Here is a 7,938-nt window from a genome sequence, read left to right on the forward strand (position 1 = left end):
GCCGACTGATAAGAGATTTTAGACAGATTTCTGTCTGCCTCACACCTCCCTTACCGACTGATAAGAGATTTTAGAACAAGATTCTGTCCTGCCTCACACCTCCCTTAACGACTGATAAGAGATTTTAGAACAGATTCTGTCTGCCTCACACCTCCCTTACCGAGTGATAAGAGATTTTAGAACAGATTCTGTCTGCCTCACACCTCCCTTACCGACTGATAAGAGATTTTAGAACAGATTCTGTCTGCCTCACACCTCCCTTACCGGTGATCAGTGATTTTAAGAAACAGATTCTCTCTGCCTCACACCTCCCTTACAGAGTGATCAGTGATTTTAGAACAGATTCTGTCTGCCTCACACCTCCCTTACACGAGTGATCAGTGATTTTAGAACAGATTCTCTCTGCCTCACACCTCCCTTACAGAGTGATCAGTGATTTTAGAACAGATTCTCTCTGCCTCACACCTCCCTTACAGACTGATCAGTGATTTTAGAACAGATTTCTCTCTGCCTCACACCTCCCTTTGGGGTTTTCCTGTTCTGCAACAGACAGAAATGCAGTGATTTAAATGTTTTTCACTGGTTCACACACCACACATGCACACGCATGCACACCACACACACAAACCACACACACAAATACACACATACCACATGCATACATTCACACATGCCACACACATACACATACACAACATGCACACATACCATGCATACATGAACACACACATACACACATGCACACATGCACACACACACATGTATGTGAGTGTGCGCACCGGTCCAATTAAGCGTCCCAGTGTCTGGAGACCTGGTGGATTAGTAAGGTTAAATTATTGCTGAGAAAGAGCCTCATCGATGCACAATTGAACTTTAACCTACGGTATAATCTATGTCCCAAATGGCACCCCTATTCTATATAGTGCACTACTTTAGACCAGGCCTATGGCACCCTATTCCTATATAGTGCACTTCCTTAGACAGGAACATATGGAACCCTATTCCCTATAATAGCCCTGCGATATGCAATTTTTCAGGGAAGTCGAGCACTATACACAGTCAGTTAAGAAAGCTAAGGCTAGCTTTTTCAAACAGAAATGTGCATCCTGACGCACTAATTCCAAAAGGTTTTGGGACACTTGTAAAGTCCATGGAGAATAAGAGCACTCCTCCCAGCTGCCCACTGCACAGAGGAAAACACTGTCACCACTGATAAATATACGATAATCGATTATTTCAAAAATCTTTTTTCTATACTGCTGGCCATGCTTTCACCTGGCTACCCCTACCCCGGCCAACAGCTCTGCACCCCATGCAGCAACTTGCCATTGCCCCCCCCCCCCCCCTCCCTCTTCGCCTTCACCCAAATCCAGACAGCTGATGTTCTGAAAGAGCTGCAAAATCTGGACCCCTACAAATCAGCTGGGCTAGACAATCTGGACCCTTTCTTTCTAAAATGATCCGCCGAAATTGTTGCAACCCCAATTACTAGCCTATCAACCTCTCTTTAGTCCTCTGAGATCCCCAAAAGATTGGAAAGCTGCCGCGGTCATCCCCTCTTGAAAGGGGAAATACTCTAAACTCAAACTGTTATAGACCTATATCCATCCTGCCTGCCTTTCTAAAATCTTCGAAATCCAAGTTAACAAACAGATCACCGACCATTTTGAATCCCACCGTACCTTCTCACACTATGCAATCGGGTTTCCGAGCTCGTCATGGGTGCACCTCAGCCACGCTTAAGGTCCTAAAGATATCATAACCGCCATCGATAAAAGACAGTACTGTGCAGCCGTCTTCATCGACCTGGCCAAGGCTTTCGACTCTGTCAATCACCACATTCTTATCGGCAGACTCAAGTCAGCCTTGGTTTCTCAAATGACTGCCTCACCTGGTTTCACCAAACTACTTCTCAGATAGAGTTCAGTGGTCAAATCAGAGGGGCCTGTTGTCCAGACCTCTGGCAGTCTCTATGGGGGTGCCACAGGGTTCAAATTCTGGGGCCGACTCTTTTCTCTTGTATACATCAATGATGTCACTCTTGCTGCTGGTGATATCTGATCAACCTCTATGCAGACGACACCATTCTGTATAACTTCTGGCCCTTCTTTGGACACTGTGCTAACAACCTCCAAACGAGCTTCAATGCCATACAACACTCCTTCTGTGGCCTCCCAACTGCTCTTAAATGCTAGTAAAACTAAATGCATGCTCTTTAACCGATTGCTGCCCACACACCCCCGCCCAACTAGCATCACTACTCTGGACGGCTCTGACTTAGAATATGTGGACAACTACAAATACCTAGGTGTCAGGTTAGACGGTAAAACTTTGCTTCCAGACTCACATTAATCATCTCCAATCAAAAATTAATCTAGAAATCGGCTTCCTATTTCGCAAAGCCTTCACTCATGCTGCCAAACATACCCTCGTAAAACTGACTATCCTACCGATCCTTGACTTCGGCGATTGTCCTTTACAAAATATTCCCTAATAGTTCACCACTCTCAGACCAAGAGCCCTATGGCACGCTATTCCCTATATAGTGCACTACTTTAGACCAGAGCCCTATGGCACCCTATTCCCTATATATTGCATAGAACCCTATTCCCTACTGTATATAGTGCACTACTTCAGACCAGAGCCCTATGCACCCTATTCCCTATATAGTGCACTACTTTAGACCAGAGCCCTATGACCCCTATTCCCTTATAGTGATAGAACCCTATTCCACTGTATAAGTGCACTACTTCAGACCAGAGCCCTATGGCACCCTATTCCTATTATAGTGACTACTTTAGACCAGAGCCCTATGGCACCCTATTCCCTATATAGTGCACTACTTTAGACCAGGACCTATCGCACCCTATTCCCTAATATAGTGCACTACTTTGGTCAAAAGAAGGGAATAACTAGGGTGCCATTTATGATGAAACCTGTGTGTACGTGAAGAGTCTACATAGACAGTCTACATAAGACAGTCTCAAAGAGCCGTAATGAGGCTATTCATCTCTGTTAAAGTTAACGTATTACCAATATTATGATGCCGTGTTTTTCAAATGCCACCTGGTATGTTTATTCATAACAGCAGCGTAGCACCCAGAAACCCTATTAGACGATCTCCTCAGTGTTGCATTCCTTTTGTAGGATGGAAAAATCACTTCACTTCACTCTTTTGTCCTCCTGTCATCAGGGGATTTGAGACAATCTGGTTGAGGTTTATTTTTTTTAAGTAACTGAAGCGTCCAATCGTGGCTGTTAGTTCAAAGTCAAAGACACCGAGAGAACAAAGGTAAGAACACTTAGAAAATACATTCAAATATAGCAAAAAAGTCTAGACGTAGAAAATGTTGATCAAACACAACCACGTAAAGTCTTTGAATGTGCTCGAAAATGCAAAATGCAATGATATAACACATGTAACAATGTTTGACTTGTCTCTCTATCGGTTTTGTATAGTCAAGTGACAAAGCTGAAAAGATCAAAGCCCGATATCTCTCTCTGTCCGCCTTCATGTGGTTAAAGAGAGTGTGAGACTGTTTGTACCGTTGGTGTGTGTGTGTGTGTGTGTGTGTTGTGTGTGTGTGTGGGTGGTGTGGGGTGTTGTGTGGTGTTGTTGGGATTTTGCCACATGGACAGTGTATCAAAATCCTCTAAGTACCATGCAGCCGTCAGTGGCGCTCCAAAACTCCCCAGAGTTCTAGAGGCAGTGTTATGCTTTGCGTGTTGAGTGTTGTGTAGACTGGTAGAACGAGCAGTTCTCCTTGTGTCTGAAGTGCTTCAGAAGACACCCCGGCTCCCGGCTCAGGAGGATATCTTTTCAAGGCAGCTGGTGGAGGATCCTAACAGTGGAGAGAGATCAGGTGCTCTGGTGGATATAGGAAGAAGAAGAAGAAAAATATTAGGGTTGTATCCCAAATAGCACCCTATTGGCTAAATAGTGCACTACTTTTGACCGAATGTAACACACTATATAGGGAATAGGGTGCAATTTTGAGACACATCCTTAGTCTCTTAACTGCAGTAAGAAAGCAGTGTTTAAATCCACTTGGAGTGGAGCAAAATGATGCTGTTTAGCAAGATGGCTGCGTCGTTTCCTCTGTTTCCTCTGTAACTGAAGGAGGCTTAAAGTCTGTCGGGGTCCTGAAAGACATGAAAGAGCTGTCAGACACCTGTCTGTCAAACTGTCTGTCTGGCTATCTCCTCTGAGCAGAAATCGGGTTCAAATACTGTGCAAATAATTTCACAGTACTTTAGCTGGGCTTGATTCAGCTTGCCTGGGGAAAGGGAACCAATAGAATAGTCACAAAAAGTGCAAACCTGTCCGTCGGGACTGCAGGTAGCCTAGAGGTTACAGCGTTGGGCCAGAGGCTGGAGGGAGGGGCTGCAGAGGCTGCAGGGAGGGGTTGTAGAGGTTGGAGAGGCTGGAGGAGGGTTGTAGAGGCTGGAGGGAGTGGTTGTAGAAGTTGAGGGAGGGACTGTAGAGGCTGGAGAGAGGGGTTGTAGAGGCTGGAGGGTCGGGCTGCAGAGGCTGGAGGAGGGGCTACAGAGGCTGGAGGGAGGGTTAGAGTCAGTAGAGGAGCTATAGAGGTTGGAGGGAGTGGTTGTAGAGGCTGGAGGAGGGGTTGTAGAGGCTGGAGGGAGTGGTTGTAGACCCTGGAGGGAGGGGTTGTAGAGGCTGGAGTGTCGGGCTGCAGAGGTTGGAGGAGGGGCTGTAGAGGCTGGAGGAAGGGTTGTAGAGATTGGTGGGGGGGGGGGGGGTTATCGAGGCTGTAGGGAAGGGTTGCAGAGGTTGGAGGGAGGGGGTGTAGAGATTGGAGGGAGGGTTGCAGAGGTTGGAGGGAGGGGTTGTAGAGGTCGGAGGGAGGAGCTATAGAGGTCGGAGGGAGGGGCTATAGAGGAGAAGGGAGGGGTTGTAGAGGTTGAAGGGAGGGGTTGTAGATGTTGGAGGGAGGGGTTTGTAGAGGTCGGAGGGAGGGGTTATAGAGGCTGTAGGGAGGGGTTATAGAGGCTTAGGGAGGGGTTATAGAGGCGGGGGGTGGGGGGGAGTTTTTCCACATTGACAGGTGTATCAAATCCTCTAAGTACCATGCAGCCGTCAGTGGCGCTCCAAAACTCCCCAGAGTTTCTAGAGGCAGGTGTTAGCTATGCGTGTTGAGTGTTGTGTAGACTGGTAGAACGAGCAGTTCTCCTTGTGTCTGAAGTGCTTCAGAAGACACCCCGGCTCCCGGCTCAGGAGGATATCTTTTCAAGGCAGCTGGTGGAGGATCCTAACAGTGGAGAGAGATCAGGTGCTCTGGTGGATATAGGAAGAAGAAGAAGAAAAATATTAGGGTTGTATCCCAAATAGCACCCTATTGGCTAAATAGTGCACTACTTTTGACCGAATGTAACACACTATATAGGGGAATAGGGTGCAATTTGAGACACATCCTTAGTCTCTTAACTGCAGTAAGAAAGCAGTGTTTAAATCCACTCTGGGAGTGGAGCAAAATGATGCTGTTTAGCAAGATGGCTGCGTCGTTTCCTCTGTTTCCTCTGTAACTGAAGGAGGCTTAAAGTCTGTCCGGGGTCCTGAAAGACATGAAAGAGCTGTCAGACACCTGTCTGTCAAACTGTCTGTCTGGCTATCTCCTCTGAGCAGAAATCGGGTTCAAATACTGTGCAAATAATTTCACAGTACTTTAGCTGGGCTTGATTCAGCTTGCCTGGGGAAAGGGAACCAATAGAATAGTCACAAAAAGTGCAAACCCTGTCCGTCGGGACTGCAGGTAGCCTAGAGGTTACAGCGTTGGGCCAGAGGCTGGAGGGAGGGGCTGCAGAGGCTGCAGGGAGGGGTTGTAGAGGTTGGAGAGGCTGGAGGGAGGGGTTGTAGAGGCTGGAGGGAGTGGTTGTAGAAGTTGGAGGGAGGGACTGTAGAGGCTGGAGAGAGGGGTTGTAGAGGCTGGAGGGTCGGGCTGCAGAGGTTAGGTGAATTTTTAACACCTAGCAGGAATTGGAAAGAACCTGTGAGCATGAAATGCTTGGGCAATAAGGGTTTCCCTGCTCTCAGGAATGAGGGAGGCTAAAGGGCGCCGCTGTGATCTCCTGGGAGAGATGTTACCTTCTGACCATCCGTTGGGCAACAGCTGGAAGATGGACGAAGATAGAAAGGCTGCGTGGGAACCACTCACTCATCAATCATTACAATGTTTTGACACGTTTCGTCTAACTCACAGAGGTGAGAAGGCGATGGTGCTGAACAAGGACTAGGGATGAGATGCTAGTCCTACAGCTTCCTGAGTTGATAAGCTCCAGGGAGGCTCACCACAAAGCATCTGCAAAGACGAACGTCTAACATTTGACTACAGGACATAGCATACTGGTATTGAAGATTAGGTCCTACCAACCAGCACTTGGAAAAGTCATCACTGTATACAAGACCTGTCTAACTGCTTATACGCACGCTCACTTTGACAGCGTATAAGGAATCTGAAGTTGTCAATTTTGAAAATGTGACATATCAACTGCAGTAGTATTATCCAAATCGTTATTTGTTAGTTCCAGTAATTTCTATTATTGGTCTCTAAACTCTCCCTAGCCATGTTTGGAGACCCTAACTCTCCCTAGTCTGTTTGGAGACCCTACACTCTCCTATAGCCCTGTTGTGAGACCCTACTCCTCCTAAGTCCTGTTGGAGACCCTAACTCTCACCAGTCCTGTTGGAGACCCTACACCTTCCCTAGCCGTGGAGACCCTAACTCTCCCTATCCTGTTTGAGACCCTAACTCTCCCTATCCTGTTTGAGAGCTAAACCGTGGTATCTCAGTGCCTCTCCCTAGCCCATTTGGAGACCCTAACTCTCCTAGTCCTGTTGGAGACCCTAACTCTCCTAGTCCTGTTGGAGCCTAACTCTCCCTAAGCCCATGTTGGAGACCCTACTCTCGCTAGTCCCTGTTGAGACCCTAACTCTCCTATCCTGTTTTCCTGGAGACCCTAACTCTTCCATACCAACCTGTTGGAGACCCTAACTCTCCATAGCCCTAACACCCGTCATGTGGAGACCTCTACTCTCCCTAGTCTTTTGGAGACCCTAATCTACTTCCTAGCCTGTTAAGGAGGGTGGGACCATCTCGAGACAAATGGCCCGACAATGGAAGATAGGTCTAGCTGTACAACCACGGTAACTATTTCCCAGCTTGCATTAAAATGCATATGAACCTCTAGGAACGTACAATGGAGGGAGTATCTGACGGTAGTAGATGTTGTGTTTGGCAGGATTAAAACCACAAATACTCCCTCTGGCTTGTATTTCTGCACTCAGGGAAATGTGGATGTATGGAAACTCCACTAAATTGCCTGTCTTACACCAGTCCTAAAAAAACGGAATACTCTAGACTTAGTGTTTGATGGGACAATTCATCAATTCGATAACATAGGAGGGTAAATATGATCTAAAGCCCACATAGGAATCTAATGCCGCATAGAGACATCCGCTCAGAACATCATCTGATCTGTGTGGGCCGGTCAAGTGGCTACATGTTCCTGCCCCATCGGGATGGAAGGTGTTGTTATCCTGGGAAAAACTGACTGACAGCAGCACATACCTGCTCTGAGTTGGGCCGGAACAGTGTCTCTATTGAATTAGTATTTCTCAGATCAATGGCAAGCTAAAAGCAGGCAAGTGGTCTCAAAGATAATGAGAGCTTATTGAGACCATGCTTATGGGCTGGTCTCAGGTTATCTATGATGGAGCATTATAGTAATCTATGTGTAATCAGGATGCAATGCGGAGCTGTGTCAGTAAAGGAATGACAGCTAGGGTACCGTGTAAGGTGTGATAACAATTTGACACACTCCCATGCAGGCCCCTTACTAATTTGACCGTACAGGGTTTTACTCATTGTCCTAGATGTGGCAGAATTTGAAAGGCAGTAGTTTTACCATGACAGTGTTCGA

The sequence above is a fragment of the Salvelinus sp. IW2-2015 genome, unplaced genomic scaffold (assembly GCF_002910315.2).
Source record: "Salvelinus sp. IW2-2015 unplaced genomic scaffold, ASM291031v2 Un_scaffold4062, whole genome shotgun sequence".
Lineage (NCBI taxonomy): Eukaryota > Metazoa > Chordata > Actinopteri > Salmoniformes > Salmonidae > Salvelinus > Salvelinus sp. IW2-2015.